Raw genomic sequence first — 22,836 nt, forward strand, 5'->3', positions numbered from 1 at the left:
TTTGTGATTATTTTGTGATTATGTGATTATGTTATTATGTTATTTTGTTATTTTGTTATTTGATAATGTCGTTATTGTCGCTATTTGTTGATTAAAAAGGCTTCTTTTAGAATTTTACTTCGATTTTCAGACGCCTTAAAGGCAATCAAATTCAAACAATAGATGCCTCATCATTATCTGGACTAACATCGCTATTGCATTTGTAAGTACATAAATACTCAAAATCGTATTGTGTCCGACATGAATGTTATCACGAATTTTTAATATATGTGAAAACGGACAGTCAGATTATTTTTTATCCAATGGATTTGTCCATTCCAACATAATTTTTTATCGGTTCTCGATGTCCTAAGGACTTAATTAACGGCTGATTTTCTTATTTTATTCATCTTTTGAACGTTGTGAACGTTAAGTTATGTGTTGATATCATTGTGTGAACGTAATGTTTTTCCCGGAAAATTTGACAGTTGCCGATCTAGAGTTATGAAATTCCATGGAATGGGAAGACATGTTTTGTTTTTACACTTGTTGTGTATCCACCATTTCTTTAGTAACTGCTATTTACTGCAAAATCGATGTCAATACGGATGAAGTCGTGCTTACTTCTTAAAATATGCCACATCTATATACTTAATGTCGATGATATACATGATTAGCCTTGGATGTAAGAGACCTATCATTTGCACGCAATGCTATTGTGTGATTTGTAAGTACAAAAAAGAATTTCAAATAGTAAACATGATAACTATTTGAATTCAAACTCATCAGCTGATTTTTATAGGTTATTACTTTTCACACACAAAAGCGTCTTACAAAATCCGTTAAACCTCATTATTGTTTTATTGTTACTTATAGCTCGTTGATTATTGTATTTATTTTTTATAAATATAAATAGTATTTGTTGAAGCTCTTTGGTCATTTATTTTGCGAGACAGCCTTTGGCAAGGGTACATATGAATACTGTCGGTCTGGTCTTTCACGTGTACAATTCTTGCCAGATTTTTATGAAATTCATGTATAAGGTTTATATCAGCTATATGGCGGGCAAGTTCGAAAATCATTACCAACAGCTATTTCTAAAGAGGTTATGCCTAGAAAATTTAAATCATATAGGAAATTGCATTGTTAGCGGTCTTAAACCTGCATTTCTTAAAGGATTGTTACTAAATTTATATTGAAGGTTTATAACAACAACGTCTTACTCGAATTCAAAGTTCAGTGTTGATCAATTATTTTTTCCTAATGTTTGTTCTCTAGAAATGTAAATTCTACAGAAAATTGCGTTGTAACTACTCTGAAGTGTACAATTCTTGCCAGAAATTTATGAAATTAATATCAAAAGTTTATATCAGCAATGTGCCGAACAAATTTCAAAATTAGTCCAAATAAACTATTTTTTAAAAGAGTTATGCCCCTTGAAAACATTATTTATATAGAAAATTGCAACATTTCCTGTAAGATTATCATAAATTTTATAACGAAGGTGTATATCAGCAATGTCTCGGGAGAGTGCCGACAAACTTTTTTTTTCAGAAGTTATTCCCATTGAAAAAAAAAATTGTAGTTGTTGCCTTTGAACAGGTAAAATGTATGCAACATAGTAGACATTGGAACTCAGACCAATTTTTGTTTAAGTTTAACATCATTGCACTTTTGGGCAAATAGGTATCTTAAATAATTCCAAATTGTGACAGACGTTTTAAGCAGTTTTCGTCTGCTAGTCTTCGCATATAATGTTCTGTTTGCCTCAGGCAGGTGTATATGTGTACTGGGAAATATATCCAGAATAATCATTTAAATCTAGATTAAATAAATTTGATCTTGCTTCAGTTTTTTTCATTGCAATAAAGAACCCTTCTTTGGTCTAAGGTCTAAAATATCAACCAAGTTCACACAATGATTTGTTACACCAATGCCACTAACGGGTTTCTTCGATATTGACACAGATGGACGACTTTAAACTAAAATCTATGACAAACGTGATGATTTCTACTTTCTAGCAGTAAATGCCCTCTGGAACATCGTATGGCGTTTACATATATTAATGTATACGTTACGCTAGTGCGTGTAGACATTATACGTCCTTCATTAACAGGGGTGATCTTCTGACAAAACAAAACACTGCTCTTACAGAATTAGAAGGAGAGGACAACTGAAATCGACACTACATCCGTTGTTACGGTCACCATCACCAATTGGTTAATTCGTATGACAGGTGATTTATGCATATCAGAAGACCCTGTCCATGTAACTTGTCTCGCTCCTTTTGGGAAACATGCCTCAGATGTGTTTTACATTGATTTCTTAATTCGGAATAGATTCACAGCGGTTGCCTCTAATTTCTTACCCACACAAGTAAATAACCACACTCAAACGATCTATATCTTTAAAGATTTATTTTCACAAAAGTCTGTTCTATCATTCTCAAAATATATTATTTCAAATTGTGAATAAATTGTTTGCCACTAATAATTAATATGGAGCGTACGTTTACAAGTACTCTTGACTGTAGAAGCACATGGCACTGACTGTATGCAGAACTGATATTAAAATATTCTTGCAGAGATTTATCAGATAACAAAATTTCTAATATTGAAGATGGTGCGTTTTCTGATCTTCAGTCATTGATTAAAATGTAAGTATCTAATCACAACATGCACATATAGAAGTAATAACATTAGAAATGCTGATCTTTACAATCGACAAATATAGTAAATAAGAGAAATGTATCATTCAAAATAGGTCAAATTGTACGTCAATGCTAAGTTTATTGTTCTGTACGAATGTTATTCATAATGTTACAAACAAAAAACAATTGGAATAAAATCAGATCTGTCACCTTGCTCCTTTAGATTCTTTTTGTCCTCGAGTAAGTTCTGAAAAATCCCAAATAAGGCGTGATAACCACATAACCTTTATATAGCAACTATTCAATCATCCAATCATTTCGAATGACTTGTTGACACTTAAATCACAGATACCCCCTCCCCCACATACACAGCTTAAGCCATGACATCGGTAATATAAACAATGATTAAAAACATAGCTATTTGAAGCATGTTATAAATCAGGTCCGTATACAAAATCGAAACCACGGGAGAAAAGCCATTTTTTTGAAAGGAACATTTTTAACAGAACCATTCAGAATAATAGCACTACAAACCAGTAAAAGTCTGAAATGGCCTATATCTGTACTCGACTGTACTGATTTTTACTCGACCAGTCTGAATTGGTCTGAATTTTACTCGACATTACTCGACCCCAGTCTTAACCATACTCGACTGTACTGATTTGTACTTGACCCTTATCTTTGCCATTGAAAATAGTCTGAACTATTACTCGACCAGTCTGAAACAGTCTTAAGCCATTCTCGACCTGTACTCGACCTATTTTTTTCAGTCTGAACCATACTCGACCAAAGGTCTGAACAATACTCGACCAGTCTGAACCATACTTGACCAAATAACCTCTACTTTATCTACATTTTAACTGTTAAAATAAATTTCTTTTTAACTGACATGACAACAGCCACAATAAAATAAAGATATATTATAAAAACAGATTTTTACATTCTTACATGATTCTCAGATTTATTGAATAGAGATAGTTAAATCAAATTATCTTATATCTTATGATTTTTTCTTTTACCTAAAAAAAAACACACATATACTGAGGGTAATTAAACCTTATTTAGGTGCTTCTTGTTTGGCATGTGTTTTTTTTTTAATTAATTTTCCTAAATTCCTAAATAAAAACTACAAAGGTTTCATGGTTACATACAAAATATGTACAATAGTTATATAATTATCTTTTTATTGAGGTAACAACAGCCAACAAAATCACTGAAATTGTTTAACCTTATTTTAGAAATATATCTATTATTATTATTTGGGATATATTATATACAATATATATCAAAAAGGGATAAAAATTTAAGAAATTAATAAAATTGTTCTTCTGATTAGTGGTGAAGTATAAAGTAATACCTCCTGCTTGGGGCAAACTCATGAAAAAGATCACACCTGGTCAGAGAGTATTAAATTCTAAATAACATTCCTTCAAAATTGCAGCATCCTGTGAAACTTAAATCGCAATGCCTTTTCAATTCGCTAGATTAGTAATACACGAGTTTAAGAAGTTTTAAAAGTTTATCACAGGATTACTATGGAAGTTCTATTATCATGATTATATCAAATTCTTGGTGTAACAAAACAAAGGTGTCATTTTTTAAATTTATTAAGTTGCTTTATATACTATTTTATATATATTTTAATAAAAAAAATGTTCACTGCATTATTAACTAAACTCAACTGACACCATAAATCTATACGAGTCTTGAGTTAATGGTGAAAATTGTCCAGTAACCATAAAATATATCTAAAACATTCAAAAGATTTTGAATAACATTGAAAATATTAGTCACAATTCAGTTTTGAGATTATTTGATCAGCTTGTTTTATTTTTATTTCAAAGGTGATATATATGTATGTATATAAGTGTTGATGAATATGGTGATGAAGTTATATTATGTTTATAGTGAAATTTTGGTTTCAATGCTACTGTGGATTCATTTATTTTCGTGGGTACCAATTTTCGTGGATTAAGGAAAACTTGCATGTTCGTGGATATTTAATTTCGTGGTTTTGCCGAAAGTCTGCCAACAAGCCTATACAAAATATGTAATTCGTTGAACATTTAATTTCGTGTTTCACTTGTACCCACGAAATCCACGAAAATTGGTATCCAACGAATAATAATGAATCCACAGTATATTGAATACATTTTTAATTTCAAATTGTTGTTCAAATTTCTAGCCAGGGGAAATAGATGTTGTTAAAAACAGTTCCTAAATTGATGAAATACAATAGATAGATACAAAAAATAGGTCTAGGTTGGTTAAGACTTGGTCGAGTATGAATCAGACTAGGTCGAGTATGGTTCAGACTAGGTCGAGTATGGTTCAGACTAGGTCGAGCATGGTTCAGACTAGGTCGAGCATGGTTCAGACGCGTATAAAATGGTTAAGTACTGGTCGAGTAAGGGTCGAGTACGAGTTCAGACTGTTAAGTATGGTTCAGACTACAGTCGAGTATTATCAAGTAAATTTCAGACCAATTCAGACTGGTCGAGGAAAAATCAGTACAGTCGAGTACAGATATTGGCCATTTCAGACTTTTACTGGTTTGTAGTGTAGTTTTCTCTCTTTTGTCTGGCAAAACTGTTTTTTTTTTCTCAACAACTGAGAATCTTTAGAGAATATAACTCCAACGTGGCTGTTCACGTAAAGAAAATGAGAATATTTGGTAATTTAAAAGTGTAAAAGAAAAGGTATATATCAATGAAGAAAATCCCGAACTGGCAGACAGTAAGCACAAACTTGTAATGTACGGATACAACGAAAACGGATGTTCGTAGGTCATAGTGGTGGACATAGTACAATTTCGATTACGATGTCAATCAACACGATTGTATATTTTAGTTTTTTGTTATATTCTTACACATCAATTAATGTGATACAATTTGCCATTTTTAAAAAGTGGTTTGAAAAGTGCATTATCAATGATCTCAGAACATGTCCCTATATTGTAGCCACAAATTAACAAAACTTTAGATTATTTGTTTCAAAACTTAAACTCTGCGTTAACGAATTGTTTGGGGATATTTCAGGATTGTTTCTGTCTAAAACCTTTAAAGACTATTAAAAATGGAAAATAGTACAGTAAAAGCCAAATTGCCAACAAAACACGATTACTATCAAATGCTTTAAATGTTTTAACAAACTACAGTTTGCATGTTTAAGATCGGTAAGTCATTAGTGTATGCCTTGTTGAAGGTTTCATCAAAACTTGGTATCGTCAGTGTGGTTTCTTCAATATAAAGACCTATCGTTCTGAAAAGAAATAACTCAATATAAGTAAGTTAGGTATACATTTTATGTACGAGGAAATCACCTTCAACTACAGCTAAAGTCAACGGAACTCACAAAATGAAAACAACACTTCATGATTAGGTACATTCGAAGCGCTATTCGAAATAAACCTTCAAAAGGAACGCTCAAATAAAAAAAAAAAAATGACACACAAAGATGTATAAATGCTGGAATACTTTTGGAGCTATATGATCAGAATTGACAAAAAAAGTTTATATGTAGAAAATTAAGTAAATTAGTGCTTTGCGTGCTTTTGTGTTTCGTGTAGATTAATAGACCTTTTAAATTTGGCAGAGAGTTAACCGAAAACAAATTATCAAGCTTAAAACCCGATACGTTCACTAATCTTGGATCATTGGTTGTTTTGTAAGTATTTTATTTTTTAATGTAAACTGTTTAATTGAAAATCATTATAACGTAACAGACAAGTTGTAATTCATTGTGGATAATGTGTTTTGTGTTAAACAAGAACACGAGCGCGTCATAAAGAAATACATTTATTTTTTGCCACAATGTTGTGTATATCATGTATTTTTTTTAATGTAATAAAAAGTGTGGGTCAGAGGGTTTTTTTCAAGCTACAAGTTGTGCAAACTTGTCAGATATTTTATAGATTGTTAATGGAAAACCCAATTTTGTGTGACAAAAGAAACTAAACGATGGAAATTTTTGATAAAATATGAGAAGTAAAGAAAAAACGGGGTCACGGGACTTGTTTTCACTAGTAAATGAATTTAAGTCTTGAACGCTCATTGATCTTCACACCGTTTGGAAAATCTGAACAATAAATTCATGCAATAACTCAATGATGTTTTGTCTTTCTGTAAATTTTCAGACTTTTGCACTGCGTAAAATACAGTACTCTACAGTCAATTCACTAGCTGTCAATTCAGTAGAGCGTTCGATGTACCTTTCTGGATTAACCTTAACCTTTACCAGGAATGCTCAAATCTAATCCCTTGAAAGCAACGAAAGTGTAACTAGTTCAAGTTCAAGTTCAAATTCTGTATTGTAAACTCTCAAACACATATAGTGTTACAAGAGGAATTCAGTACATATATTCAAATGGAAATGGCAGCTAAAATATACAAATTTGTATCATTAAATTATGAGCAGATGTTTTATCTGAACAGTACAGCTTACAATATTTTTTCTAAATTCCTCAAAAATATAGCTATTTTCTTCAAGACCTTAATATTACATAATGAGAATAGTCCAGATAATTTAAATATACAGACGAATAACGTGTATATTATGTTGGAATGCATTGAGTTCTAAGAGACGTTCCTTTGATATGGTTACATACAAACACGTAGTGGTATTCATTACCTATTTCATTCAAGTTACACAAATGACAAGTCATGTGTTTCATGGATGTACCAACCCATCTACCTGTTTCGACAGGAAATTTAACATTTGAGCATCTTAGTTTACATATAGAAAAACGATCAACTTTATTTAGTTTGTATTAATTTAGCAGCTGGAAACCTTTATCATCAATTGACCGGAAAGTACCCAGACAAAACAAATAATACAAGATGGTCTAGAGTTATACATTCTAGTTGCTCAAGTTGTGTATCTTTTGATTTTCTTTACAGTTTTCCTTTTATTTGTCTTGGTGTTATTATGTTCCTTTTGATCGCATGACTCCTGACGTGACTCGGTATTATATATCTGACTATTGCGTTTGTGGCTTTTGGAGCTCCTTGTGCCGGTGGGTGCAGAGGAGGTAAACAAAGTATAACAAAATTCCAAACTCAAAGACAAATTCAAATAGGGGAATTCCCTAAAAACTAACAAAGTCAAACTCTATCAATCAACGGAACAAGTGAAACACAATTATATGACGAGAGTTTCACTGTTCCAATAGCCATACTCATCATGCCATGTCATGTGAAAATCCATATTAGTCATCCTGTAAAATATATCATATTCCAGTATTGTTCTTTATATACTGATCACTCCCATTTTGTGTTTAGATAAATGCAGCGAATATGATAATGAAACGGTACTAATTGTTTATATAGAGACAGGGGGATTGAAAACAACTGTGCTGTATCTAACACAGTCATTTATAAGCATCATTTGTTGTGATGATTTATTTAAAAGTATGATATATCAAAAATTATCAACTATTGACTTGTTCTCGCTGATGTATGTCAACGACTTTTTGAAAAACAGCATATGATTAAAAGACCATTGCATATCAAATTAGTTTCCTTTATTGCATGTCCTGCTTTTATTTAAATGTTGGCAATATTTGCAATCCAGGTCGTTATTCGATAACATGTTGACAACGGTATCAGCTAATATATTTGCGAAAGTATCAAGGTTTCAAATTTTGTGAGTATTATTGGCATATCTTAAAACGCTACTTTTTTTTTATCTTCATATATACTTAGAGCTCATGATTCAATACCGCATAATTTGAATGAAAATTACCATTCTTAGTTGAAAGAAGTTTTACTTTTAGTAGTTAACTTATTCATGTTATATGTCAAATTTTCCCCAAATATATTTATTTTTAATGATTACAAATTGATTTTACTATATTTTCATTTAAAATTTTATGATAGTACATTAATTTTCTGTCTTTAACCGCGTGTTTTAATACGTTGTGTTATTAAAAATGATTTCATTGAATAACTGTAAATTTACAAAAGGAAGTATATATACGTTAAGGTGTATTTAAATGGTACTTGCAGGGCAATGGGCAGAAATCCACTGATATGCTGTTCCATGACTGATTGGTTTCAATGGGCTGCCAATCAAATCATAGCCGACTTCTTTACCGGCACTTGCACTGAAAATAGTACTAAAATACAAGATTTTGATGTATCAAAGTGTCCAGGTTAGTATTTCTTAGTTTTATTTAAAGAGTAAACCAACCATAGATGTGCCAGAAGGGAAGGGCACACAATCGTCATTAAAATATACATTATATGAATTATAGTTTATAATTGACTTCTATAACTTGTTCGTAATAAACTAAATGATGATATAAAACAATCACAATTGGAAATGATGAAAAAGTGGCTTTAGCATTGAATTACAGTTATTTTTATTTATACAAAAGAAAAGCAAGCATCCATATCACAATGCAGGAACGGAAGCGTTTATCACTTAAAAGATGATGGTCATTTGCTTTCATTACGTATAAATTTTCCAAAACACATCATTTAATTCTTATATATGCAGATTTCACAATACACAAAGATATTCACATGTTGAATCAGTGAGTAATACTTTAAACACAAAAGTACGGCAGCAATTGTCTAGTGCGATGAAAACAGTACCGCACAATGTGAAATTGGTTATATTTGTTTCCAAATTTTCAAGAACAAAGTGCATATCAAGGTGGAGAGAAAACGTAGTGGTTTGAACTATTTTTCTATCTTTTTCTGTTCTTAATATCATACCCAACCATTACACTTTTGCATCTTATGAGTTAAAACCTATTCATAGATTACAAGCACTGACATTTGTGACATGAAATTTAAGACATAACTTTCTAAGAAAAGTTCCCTTTGAAACATGAAGATAATCAAATTAAGAATTGTAAAGAAACGTTTTTTTTATGAATCATTATAGAATTAAGAGATAATTTAGAAGAAACTTTTGTTTATATTTAAAAGTTGATGGCGGATGGAGCTCCTGGTCGAACTCAACATGTTCCGTCACATGTGGAAACGGAACTCTGTCCAGAAATCGAACTTGTGACAGTCCACTACCTTCCAGGGGCGGAAAAAATTGTAATGGGTCGAGTGTGGATTCATCAGATTGCAGCTTAAGTGATTGTCCAGGTATTTGTATTTACAGGATTCAAAATAAAACCCATGTCTGTTTAAAGAAATCATGTATCCAATTTATTGGTAAGGCAGGGAGATTAAAAAAACAAATATACAAAATGTTTAAAAATAAAAGAACTTCGATCTAAACATGCTAAAATATTCATGAATCTGACCAATAAACGGTGATGGAACGGACTGTTTCTAGTTCAGAATCATAGCAAAAAGTAAAATAACAAAAAAAACCGAACTCCAAGGAAAATTCAAAACTAAAAGTCCCTTATCGAATGGCAAAAACAAAAGCTCTAACACATTGAACGAATGGAAAACAACTGTCATATTCCTGAAATGGTACCGGCATTTCCTTTTGTAAAAAATGGTGGATTAAACCTGGTTTTATAGCTACATGTAAATTAACCTCTAACTTGTATGACCTTCGCATAAAATTCCAATATATTAACAACAAATGTTGGTTTGAGCATTCCTGGTGAAGGTTGAACCAGAAAAGCGTTCTGATGAAATTTTTATTTTGAAGAAAAAAAGTTCCTGTTTGAAAATAAATACTGATGTTAAAAGGTGACAACTATTTAGGAGATAATTGCATTGGTTTTTTTTTAGTTAACCTTAGTAAAACGTTTGTTTTACTGTTGCAATTTAAGTTTACCTAGCGACACGTTATGAAGATATGTAGAGTGATAACAGTTAAATAAATTGTACGTAATACAAGCTTAAAATACAATGCAGTTATCACATTTCGAAGGCAAAATTAACAGAAATTCTAGCATTAAACACAAGTTCCAGAGAATTGTTGGATCTATGTTAGCTTTGGAAAAAATAAAACTTTACATAAGATATAATTTCAGGTGAGAAATCTGCAAATGTCTTTATGATTAAAGAAACCACATGCCACACAGGCGGTCTAATTTATTTATGGACTGCTTTATTGAGACTTTAACAAATATCAAAGCAACGCAGACACGTAGCGAAATGTGTCAATGATGTACTGAAAAAAGTTTACCAGTTTTTTTGTTATCGATACTTAACGCTTATAAAGAAACAATAAAAGACTAATATTTAGACTTTAAACGAAGTTAAGTCAACTTCCGTATGTCATATACTTCATGGACTAAAAAAAAGCAAAATTTCGTGATTTCCTTTTTTGGAATGCAGTCGGTTTAAACCAATTATACAGTGAAAAAAAATGAACATACTGATCATTATGAAGACATTTATAACTTATCGGGATACCGAGTTTATAACGACACTACAGATAACTGTTATTCTGTTATGTAGAACAGATTGGTGAGAAAGCCTCCATCAATTACACTTAAAATTGAAAATATTTCTTATGATTCAGTTTTTGTAAAGATTGCTAAATTGATGAACATTTAAACCAACATTATTTTGAATAGCCAAACCTCTCTAAGGTCTTTTTGCGAACAAGAATTTCAACAACCTCATAAACCCGTATCGGTATCCTCTACTTCTAACAGCTACATCTAGCGCCGATTGTTTTTTGCAACTTTGCCTACAAATCGATCATATAAGTTTGAATTAACTTTGGAAAGGTTATATTTTCTTTTGTGTGTCCTATGGTATGAACAGCTGAACATAACGTTTCATTTCATGGCACCTGATAAAAAGCTGTATCTTTGTTGAAAGCATCTTTGTGACAAAAAACAGACGTTGTTAAGTCCCACACAAACATTTCAATAATAGAGATATGTTGGGGTTTTTTTTAACATAAATGTGTTTTTTTTTACTTAAAATTGGTTTCAACGGTAATCACGCTAACCTTTTTTTCTCATTAATCTACATTGTCTTGAGTCTAAAAAGATAAATTTTTTGAAAACAATAATACTGTCAAATATTAAATATGTATATATATAAACTTCGAAAACTTATTCAAATAAAGTTTCATCTGTTATAGTTGATGGTCAGTGGGGTTCCTGGTCGACTGGACCATGTTCTGTCACATGCGGTAATGGTATTCGATATAGAAAGAGAAGTTGTGACAGCCCATCAAAATCTAACAATGGACAAGATTGTATTGGTTCCAACATATTCACCGTAATCTGTACCTTAGGAGCATGTTCAGGTACGTTAACATATAAAGCAAGAAACGCTTATCATGATTTATAAGATTTAAACATTGATTTCCTTCTGTTGTCTCTAAATAATTTTATAGTGATTAAGAGTATAACACAATGTTGACTGCTATACCCCAATTGTTGACATTTTTTCCTATTATGTCTGTTTGTTTTGCTCACACATTGTTGTCAATTTAATGTTGTACCCATGTCTATAAACCTCAGATCCCTTTGGTAGCTTGCTTATGTTTACTTTTTGCTAGGGTTATTTCCATGCAACAGACGAAAACCTGACATTATGGAGCTATTGAGAATACATACATTTGTTGAAGAACCTAAAAGCCGGCTGAATGTGACATGAAGTATTTTGAAAGTTGATTTGACAAATTTAAAGACCATGTTGAGATTCATTCGTGTATATAATGAAAAAAGTAAAAAAATATCAAAAATACCAAACCCCAAGAAAAATTCAAAACGTCCCTTATCAAATGGCAAAATCAAAAGCTCAAACACATCAAACGAATGGAAAACAACTGTCATATTCCTGACTTGGTACAGGCAATTCCTTATATGGAAATGGTGGATTAAACCTGGTTTTATAGCTAGCTAAACCTCTCACTTGTATGACAGTCATATTGCAGTCCATTATATTGACAACTATGTGAGCAAAACAAACAGACATACTATGCAAAAATGTCAAATATTGGGGTACAGCAGTCAACATTGTGTTATTATCTTAATCACTATTAAAACAAATAACTATTTAAACAAAGAAAATCAAAATGGCATATAGACACTCCATAGATAAAGTACATAAGCAAAAATGAAAGACAAGAATACAAAAATTACCATAGCATAATAACAAAATGTAGTACGCATACAACTGTGATAACTATCAACCGTAACGTAAATATAAGAACAATAGGTCACCGTAGGGCCTTCAACAATGAGAACTACTCATACCGTATTGTAAGTCCTGGACATGACTAAATATGAAACAAGTAAAACAAGTAAAACAAGTAAAACAAGGAAACCAATGACCTGAGTTATGCATAAAATATAAAAAAAAATATGGTAGACAGCAACCAACGACAACCATTTTATTACAGGCTCCTGACTTGTGACTGGCAAATGAAAATGTGTCGTGGTCAAACATGTTTCTGAGTGCTCAGTCCTCTGCCTAACTTCTGACAGTAGTTGAACATATCCAATTAGAACAAACTGTAAAAATTCAAATGAAAATGGCACGTACTTAATTTGCGAAATAATATACGGATGGTAAATAAATAAAATACTAGTCATTGTGTCAATGAAATTTCTGTACATTGTTATTGGATCTATATATTATTATCACGAATAACGCCAACAGAAGACGTAGTGCTGACTTAAATAATGAATTCATATCATGTAATTTTTGTTTTACTATCAAACTTAATTTATATATAGCTGATCACTTGAATTGAATGTGTAAAACTGTATTTACAGAATCATGTAAAGAATCAGAAAAGAAACTAGGTAAATGATTTTAAACTTACAATTTTATTTGACGAACGCGGATCTAAAAAATAAACATCACTTTATTAATTTCATGCGTCCGATGCGCTATACTGCTATCATTTTGTAACACATTTATGACTTGAAGCGCTATATTTGTATGCTCATACTATGATTGTATAGTAATATGTTTTCGGTCTATATTATAAGCCGTCGATTGATCCGTTCATCTTCCCCAATAAGGTTAAAAAAATTTGTCAAGGTTTTTCCCCAGAAAGTTGTGGTCAATTTACTTTAAACTTGGTACACAAGTACATATGACGTGCAATATTTGAAATCTAAATTTTATGCCAAATTTAGGGTTTGAATTCGACGTCAACATTCTTGAATAAAGCAATGTAGTAAAATCGGGACATTGTGTCATATGGAAATTATTGTTTATTTCATTTTGATATGTAAATACTGTACGTTTGATATGTCAACGGACCGCCTCGATGGTCTCGTGGTAGCGTTTTCGCCTCGGGTGCGGAAGGTCATGATCAAACAACAGACTTTAAAATTGGTATTTGCTGCAAATACCAATGTCATATCAAGCACGCGGCATTAAGGAGTAAGAGCAAAGACTGGTCAGCTCGGAGTCAGAATGATATGTCCTGGTTTGGTGACATGTCTGCCTGCCGACTTTTTTGTAAACCAAATTTAGCTAGCGACATATTTTAATAGCCTTAGAACCAGAATAGTTGTATAATCTGTAGTTTTACCGATTGTCAAGCCTGTCATGATTGTGATTTAAAACGTCCAGTAATGCATGCATAGTAGGAGACGATAATCCTCTCGATCCACCTTCAGTGTTTGTAAGTTTCATTAATGTATTAGTATGGTGAACTTATGGATATAAAATGTCTGTTTACTACCTAATACATGTTTTGTAATATTCTTTGAAAATCGAGATTGAAATAAAAATATGTGAATGTTATTTTTTTTTATTATTCTTTTTATCATGTAGAATCAAAGAAAATATAAGCAAGAAAATGGAAAAGATATCAGAATAGAAAACTGAATAGAAGAACAGATACAAACAACAACTAACGTGTACTACATGTTTGTCTTGTAACTTAGGGAAGATGCAAGACAATGGAATTATTTCTCGAATAAATTCAGAGGGATTTTATGAATAATCTATGTTTTGTCTGAGATTGCTAATTATTTACTATGGGTTATCTTTTCCTTCTTTATTATATCTTATTTGAACAATGTTTTTGGTAGGTCTACATCAAAGTGACTGATAATTTGCATGCTTAAAACAACTGATCTATATTTTACTATATGAAACTTCAACCAATCTGTATGAATATGTATTTTGGAATAACAGATCTAATCTATTTTATCTGGATTTTATTTTTTAATAAATATGTATATCATCTTAGTGTTTTATTTCTTATACATGCCAATACATATTTGTCCCTGATGAAGATAAATATAGATAAGAGCTTCGGATGCAAATACTCTACAAAGTGCCATTTTCATTTTCTAGGACTTGGTCAAGACAGCAGTCAGTGCTTCAGTACTGACATGATTTATAACAAAACTTAAGGTTTCCATCAGGCAATGTTTACCTTTGATGAATTTTGCCATGTTTTCATTTCATCTTTGCTCTTCGAATGCCTCGGTATTTATACATACTTGGCTTTCAAATCTGTGTCTTTGAGAGTTCCTGATGAAGGTGAATCCAGAAAAACGCTCAAAACGAACCAAATTTATAAAGTGTTATTTTTATTTTAAAATCATTTTGGTATAATCCTGTCCTGCAGTTATAAATATACATGTATATATAAAAAAAATATTGTGACAGCTTCAACCGTCACTTTCTTTGACCTTCACAGCGTTCGAATCTTTTTAATCTATAAATGAATAATAACTTGGTTCAATTCAAGCGCCACTGATGAATCATTTGTACACGGAAAGAGTGTGCCGGATGTTGACAGTTTAAAGCATAATATATTGATGACTTTTTGAATAGAAAGCATCATTTATTTGTCAAAAATATTTCACTTATAGACAAAAAAAATATATAACAGATATCGGAGGATTAACGATACTGATAAAGTTTCAGAATGATACGAACAAGAGCACGCACTGCAAGCTACTGTGTTAAACCACTATGTTCTTTATGTCTCATCCAGTTTTTGTAATCATTATCAGAGAAAAAAACAACTAGAACATGATAAGAAGTACAATCAACAGAAAAAGTCAATCAAACGTCGAAATCATGGAGATAGTTTGTTTTCGAAATACGGCTTTAAATTGCCGGTCATAAGAATCTTCTTAATCCCCAAATCAAAATGATGAAATGAGTTGGAGATTAGGAAAAGGTCGCAAAATAACGTTTTTATGATAGTGCCAGAGGTGGCAAATGGTGTTGAAAGAAAAGAATAAGAAATTGTTAGAAAGAAACACCCTGCTTTTTTACAAATAACGAGAACTGTTGACGAACATTTCTTTTAACATCAAAATAAAAATTAGAAGAATTGGTATGATTGCCAATGAGATAACTGTCCTCCAGAGTTGTTGAATGCTATTGTGTAGGAGTGTAAAATGCCATTGCGTAGTAGGATAAGTTGCTGAATGCCACACGTCGTGTTTTTCATGTAAGCACAAACTCGGTGATAAGTATTATTCGGTTGGTCACATTCGAGGCAGCTACAAAAGGCCCTGACATGACAATATTTTTAACAATTAAAAAAAGAAAATAAATGTTTTTCTTTTGATCCTAAATATGTATCTGTCCCAGTTTAATAAAATTACCACGTAAATTTGACAACGTTATTGTTATCTACAAAAAATTAAAACTACAGAATAAATGTAACCGATGTCGACAGCGACTGAAAATAGGATCACTGTATGTCTCGCTTCCTCGACAAAATATCGCAGACTCGACAATTTAAATTCATAAACAACGTTATCCATCTCGTTTCCATTTAAAACAAAATGCCATAATAAATTGTAAGGAATTCTTATCCTCTGTATTAATTAATATCTTAATATGTATAATCTTTGTAGGCAACAGTTTGCTAGGGTGAGAGAACCAGCCATGTTCAGACACTGATTTTTATTAGCCCATGCACGATAGTGTTTTCGGTAGAAAAATATCGATAATTATGAATTTAAAAAAAAAACATGATTACAAAAGGATTGATTGATTGATTGGTGTATAACGCCACTTTCAATACTTTTGTGCTATTTCGTGGCGGTCAGTTTTTATTGGTGGAGGAAGCTGGAGTGCATGGAGAGAACCACCGACCTTCGGTAGGAAAACTGACAATCCTAGTCAATTAAGATTAGAGCCGAGTGCACCTGCCCCGTGCGGGATTCGAACTCACAACCTCAGTATTGACTGGCTAGTAATACAGTAGTTCGACTACTTAGACCCAAATCAAAATGATGAAATGAGTTGGAGATTAGGAAAAGGTCGCAAAATAACGTTTTTATGATAGTGCCAGAGGTGGCAAATGGTGTTGAAAGACAAGAATAAGAAATTGTTAGAATGAAACACCCTGCTTTTTTACGAATAACGAGAACTGTTGTCGAACATTTCTTTTAACATCAAAATAAAAATTAGAAGAATTGGTATGATTGCCAATGAGATAACTGTCCACCAGAGTTGTTGAATGCTATTGTGTAGGAGTGTAAAATGCCATTGCGTAGTAGGATAAGTTGTTGAATGCCATTGTGTAGTAGGGTAAGTTGTTGAATGCCATTTTGTAGTAGGGTAAGTTGTTGAATGCCATTGTGTAATGGGGAAAGTTGTTGAATGCCATTGTGTAGTGGGGTAAGTTGTTGAACACCATTGTGTAGTAGGGTAAATTTTTCAATGCCATTGTGTAGGAGGGTAAGTTGTTGAACACCATTGTGTAGTAGGGTGAGTTGTTGAATACCATTGTGCAGTAGGGTAAATTGTTCAATGCCATTGTGTAGAAGGACAGGTTGTTGAATGCCATTGTGTAGTAGGGTAAGTTGTTCAATGCCATTGTGTAGTAGGACAGGTTGTTGAATGCCATTGTGAAGAAGGGTAAATTGTTAAATACCATTGTGTAGTAGGGTAATAAATTGTTGAATGCCATTGTGTAGTATGGTAAGTTGTTGAATTACATTATGTAGAAGGGTAAGTTGTTGAATACTATTGTGTACTAGGGTAAATTGTTCCATTGACATTGAGACATAAAGAGATATACAATTTACTAATGTCAGTCGTTGAAGTTTGTATGCGAACGTATAGGTATCTTCAATAGTCACGCTGTTTGGTTGCTGTCTGTTTGTCCTTTTCTCGAACCATTACACTTTTTGTATGAAATTAGCACGGCATACATATAATACGTTCAAAGTGCCTTTTTTAGTTTGTGTACATCAGAAACGCTAGAACTCCAAACAAAAAAATGCCAAGGATGTATACATACCTCAATTGGAGTCATATTCAAAAGAGACCTGTTTTGTAAATCATCCCATTATTAAAGCACCAACTACTGAGCTGATGATACCTTTCGGGACGAATCGTTCACTAACAGCGATTGATTCAGTGCTAGGTAATAATATTAACACTTTATAAAAGCATACCCTGCTCAACGTATGGCACACGTCGTTTTTTTCATGTAAGAACAAACTCGGTGATAAGTATTATTCGGTTGGTCACATTCGAGGCAGCTACAAAAGGCCCTGACATGACAATATTTTTAACAATTAAAAAAAGAAAAAAAATGTTTTTCTTTTGATCCTAAATATGTATCTTTCCCAGTTTAATAAAATTACCACGTAAATTTGAAAAAAAAACATGCTTACAAAAGGATTGTTTGATTGATTGGTGTATAACGCCACTTTCAATGCTATTGTGCTATTTCGTGGCGGTCAGTTTGTATTGGTGGAGGAAGCTGGAGTGCATGGAGAGAACCACCGACCTTCGGTAGGAAAACTGACAATCCTAGTCAATTTAGATTGGAGTCGACTGCACCTACCCCGTGCGGGATTCGAACTCACAACCTCAGTGTTGACTGGCTAGTGATACAGTAGTTCGACTACTTAGACCACTGGGCCACCGAACCCCCTTACAAAAATAGAAACAAAACTGATTGTCACGAATTGGCATAGCTTAAATCAATTAAAAGGTCTAATTTTAATATTTCCTACTATTATTAATTATATATACAGAATGTGCACGTTTCCGTTTTTCATTTAATCTTTTATTTCTGTAATCAGTATTTGTGTACATTAGTTTTTATTTTTGCAGAATTATGTTTTATATTCGTGTATCCCATTATTCCCTTTTCTTTAATTTGTTGATCCAATATTCTTTATTCTGTATACCTGATCCATCAACCAGACCCTCGAGTATGACCATGTGCAATGCTAAATGATAAGTACATACTATCAACAAGTGTCCATCATCATGATCAATTATTCATTTATTGTAATAAAAACGTTCTTTATATACGATATTGTGTGTTGAATATTTCTTAAGAAAGGAAAAGAACTTGATGAATTTCAGAACAAAAATTATAAAATGGAGAAAAACAAAACACTTCACCACTGGAAACGATGAAATATTGAGATATCCAAATAAATTAAATCCAAAAAGTTTAAAGAAATAAGTAAAACATTGATATCTTTAAAATATTGAGTACTTCAAAAATATGAGTGCGTGGCCTTTTAAGGACGTCATGCTTTGGACTTAATTTTTGCGAGAATTCGGTATTTAAATACACTTAAAATTGAGAATGGAAATCGGGAATGTGTCAAAGAGACAACAACCTGACCATAGAGCAGACAACAGCTGAAGGCCACCAATGGGTCTTCACTGCAGCGAGAAACTCCCGCACCCGAAGGCGTACTTCAGCTGGCCCCTATGGTATGGACTCGGGAATGAATTATTAATTTTTCAGGTTACTGGGTGTTCAGTATTCAGAAAGTGTTTATTTTCACTGGAATTCTTGATGAAAACCCTCCTTCTCCCAAGATGAAGATTGTATGCATCATCATCTAAGATCAAGGAGTAAGGAAAAATACGATATGAAAAATTCCATATTTGAAATTAGGAGCTCTGAACTAGCCAGGTGTGTTTCAATAAGCTCCATATGCTCGTTTTGGCACACGGTTAAATGAAAGTTTTTTTTAAAAATAACAGATCATGGATACTAGTAATCTACAATATTAAAATTTCAGTGGGATCACAGGCAAATGGATCAACCCCAACATGCATATGCGGTTGGAAAAGTTATTCGTTGTTTTATATATATATATACACATATATATATGTATATAAGTCTAGAGATTTGCACAACGATACTAATATAAGATGGTATTATACGAGGATGTTGTTAATAAATCGTGTTGACAAATATTTCGGCTTAACAAATAGCCTTCTTCAGTGTCAATTATTTTAGCAATACTGATTATATGTAGAAAAATAGCTTAATAATACAGGTAAGTTTTGGTCTATTGATTTAATCCAAAATCCTGAACATCATAATATAAAACAAAACTCAATACTCAAATATACGTGCCTGTGTATATTTACATCCCAAAAATGAGTGAAAAATAAAACTTAGTATTTTTATTGATGCCGTTTGGATGATGTACATTTAGTTCCTTTATCCAAAAGCTTTCCCGAACCTGTCGCTGGGCATCACTCCAGTGAATGTTCTGTTCAATCACTAGGATCTTCATGCGGTTAAAGTCATCAAGTTTGTGACCAGACTGTCTGAAATGCTGAGAAACTGGGAGAAGTGGCTTCTTAGAGATATCACTCCTATGGCCATTGAGGCGTTAGTGGAAAGGCTGCTTTGACTCACCAACATATTGGAGGCCACAAACCGAACATTCTAGAATGTAAATAACATTCATACTTTTGCAGTTAACATTGCAAAATATCGTATAGTTATTTTCGGTTGCCTTAATGTGAAAAGTTGATGAGTGATGCATCTGTTGGCAGCATTTGCAGCGTTTTTCATCACACGAACGACATTCTCCAGAAGTACTTCTATTATCAGACACTTCAGCCCGCACAAGCAGGTTACGCAGACTATTGGGTTGCCTAAAAGCTATCATGAGAGGCTCGGGAAAAATCTTGGATAGTTTGGAAATCTTTTCAACTGTTTTCCAATGCTCACGAATGACGCCGAAGCTGTTTTTGAGAGATGGGTGGTAAGTAAGAACACATGGAGTCCTTTTATTTTTCTTTTTAATATATATAACCAGTCTAAAAGGGTACAATATCACCAAAAAATGACAATAAACGAACAAATGTAACTATAAATATTTCGGATAACAGATATCCTTCATCAGTATGAGCACGATGTAAAATGAATCAGATCAATCTATTCTGATTATTAAACTATAGCAATCTTGAATTCTATACAATAAAAAAAATTGAAACAGTTTCACCCGAACATCATATGTAGAGACGCTAATATTACATCCAGCAATATATATATATATATATATATATATATTGCTGGATGTAATATTATTAGTTATCTACGCTCATATCCGTAGATATTGAGATTTTAACACCTTGAAGTAATTCAGTACACCATTAAGCGATGTTTGTATATTCTCAATATAGACGTTGTCAGCGTAGACATTTGCTCGAAGTTCTTAGGGTGTAATGGTTAGCATCGTCCGGGTATATAGTATTTTTATCGATATGACAATCATCAATCGAAATCCGAGAAATTTATTTAGCAGTAAAACATTTTTTCAACACGAAGTGTGCTACACGTAGAGCAGGAACTGTTTACCCCATGGTTTTGGTGAAATTCGTTTTGTTGATCAGTCTTTATGTTTCTATGTGATGTTTTGTTTGTGTTTGTCCATTCGTCATTTTTATCTATTGAATGTATGATTTTCGAATGCTCCCTTGGTATCTAATTTCTTTTTGCTTTTACTCCTATTGTTTCGATCTTTTAACTGGGATCGATTAAATGATTTCATATGATTGCCTTTTTCAACTTCCATAACTAGCCATAATCTAGATGCACAAGATTTTAACATTTGGAAAATGTTGCATTTTTGTACTTGTAGATCTTTGTTTTAGTTTTTTAAAAGGATACGTATACATGCGTGTTTTAGATTCCATCTATGTGTTCTATATATGCTATATTGTGTAATCCTTTTACAATGTTTAAAGTAATCGATCTACAACAGAAGACATATTTCTATTCAATGTTTCGACCCCTATAGATCGTCCCTAGCCTGCAACTGTAGTGCGGAAACTGAAAAAAGACTATTAAAATCAAATAATAAACAAAGATAACAAACACATCAAGAACCACTGATAAAGTTCGGTTTTAGTTAGTGTACTTCTTGTTATTTATATCTATAATACATGATTAGATTACTTTTGTTAGTTGGTAACTGAATACTCACTTAACTATCAATTTTATTCTGTTTCTTAGTCCCCAAGTTTTCTTTTTTTGATCACATGTGTCTAAAATACTGGTGTAACTTTTACAGTCGTATTTCGTAGAAATACGGACATTTGTTGATATACATTTGTTGATTTATCCATTTAACGTTTTTGGTTCGAGCGTCACTGATGAGTCCTATGTGGACGAAACGGGCTTTGCCGAATTATTACCTGTTATCTGTGGTGTGTATTTCTCTCTTAGACATATAAAGAAAATGTGTAACAAATTGATACGCAAAAACTCTATTATGTCAGAATTAAAAAAAGAGAAAATTTTAAACCATTGGATCAATGTTAGTGTTAGTTAGTGTAATAATATTGCATGAAAATAATAAACAATTATCAATGGGAGAAAAAAAAGAAAATATTAAGAAATTTAGGGGAAATAACCCTGTTAACCTTTGTTTAGTCTTGATTGGGATTGTTAAATGGCACAAACCCCAACATCCTCATTACATTAACATGATTAAGATCAAGAAAACAGTAAATGGGCTGTGTAACAGATTTTGGTAAAATTTTGTGTACAACTTTGGCTTGTTGAACTATAACGGAAAACACAAAATCTACTGAAATATTACTGACTAAGTTCTTTCAAATAGGTAAATATTTGTAAAGAAAGCTCATAGCATCGGCAAAAAACGTTCTTAAACTTGTCTTAAATTTTATCAATTTCAAATCCATAGATTTTTCTTTACAAAATTGATGGCGCTGATACATAAATTTCCATTCGAATGACATAACATAATCAAATGGGAACTGACTTCATTTTTTGTCTATTAACCAATCAGTTACGTAGTGAAAAACGTATCAACACCATATAATTTTTAAAGAAAAATCTATGAATTTGAAATTGGAGATTTGATGATATTAATACAAGTTCAAGAGCATTAATCGCCGAAACTTCCTGTTTTGTTTGATCATAAAAAAAGCCATTTCAGGAATCATCTTTATTGGCACACTGGTATTTTCAGACGATACATTGCGCATGACAGATGCATCTACTACTATTAGAAATCGTATCCCTTTTACCCTGAAAATATATCTGACTTTTACATATTGTTATACGGATGACAATTACAA

At 32.3% G+C, this 22,836-nt stretch overlaps 2 protein-coding genes and 1 long non-coding RNA gene across 11 annotated transcripts in view; 2 read left to right on the top strand and 1 right to left on the bottom strand.

The window, feature by feature from the left end:
* LOC127723409 (glucose dehydrogenase [FAD, quinone]-like) overlaps positions 1-22,836 on the bottom strand; it is a 483,936-nt gene that overhangs the window by 217,652 nt on the left and 243,448 nt on the right. The gene's annotated exons all lie outside the window — the stretch shown is intronic.
* LOC127723415 (C-type lectin domain family 4 member K-like) overlaps positions 1-22,836 on the top strand; it is a 134,153-nt gene that overhangs the window by 51,809 nt on the left and 59,508 nt on the right. The window lies entirely within an intron of this gene.
* LOC127723422 (uncharacterized) lies at positions 8,721-14,705 on the top strand. The gene is made up of 5 exons (XR_007992074.1): positions 8,721-8,780; positions 9,565-9,732; positions 11,648-11,815; positions 13,293-13,322; positions 14,308-14,705. It is a non-coding gene; the product is annotated as an uncharacterized LOC127723422 (long non-coding RNA).

Source organism: Mytilus californianus, unplaced genomic scaffold, assembly GCF_021869535.1.
Source record: "Mytilus californianus isolate M0D057914Y unplaced genomic scaffold, xbMytCali1.0.p SCAF_13, whole genome shotgun sequence".
NCBI classification, from domain to species: Eukaryota; Metazoa; Mollusca; class Bivalvia; order Mytilida; family Mytilidae; genus Mytilus; species Mytilus californianus.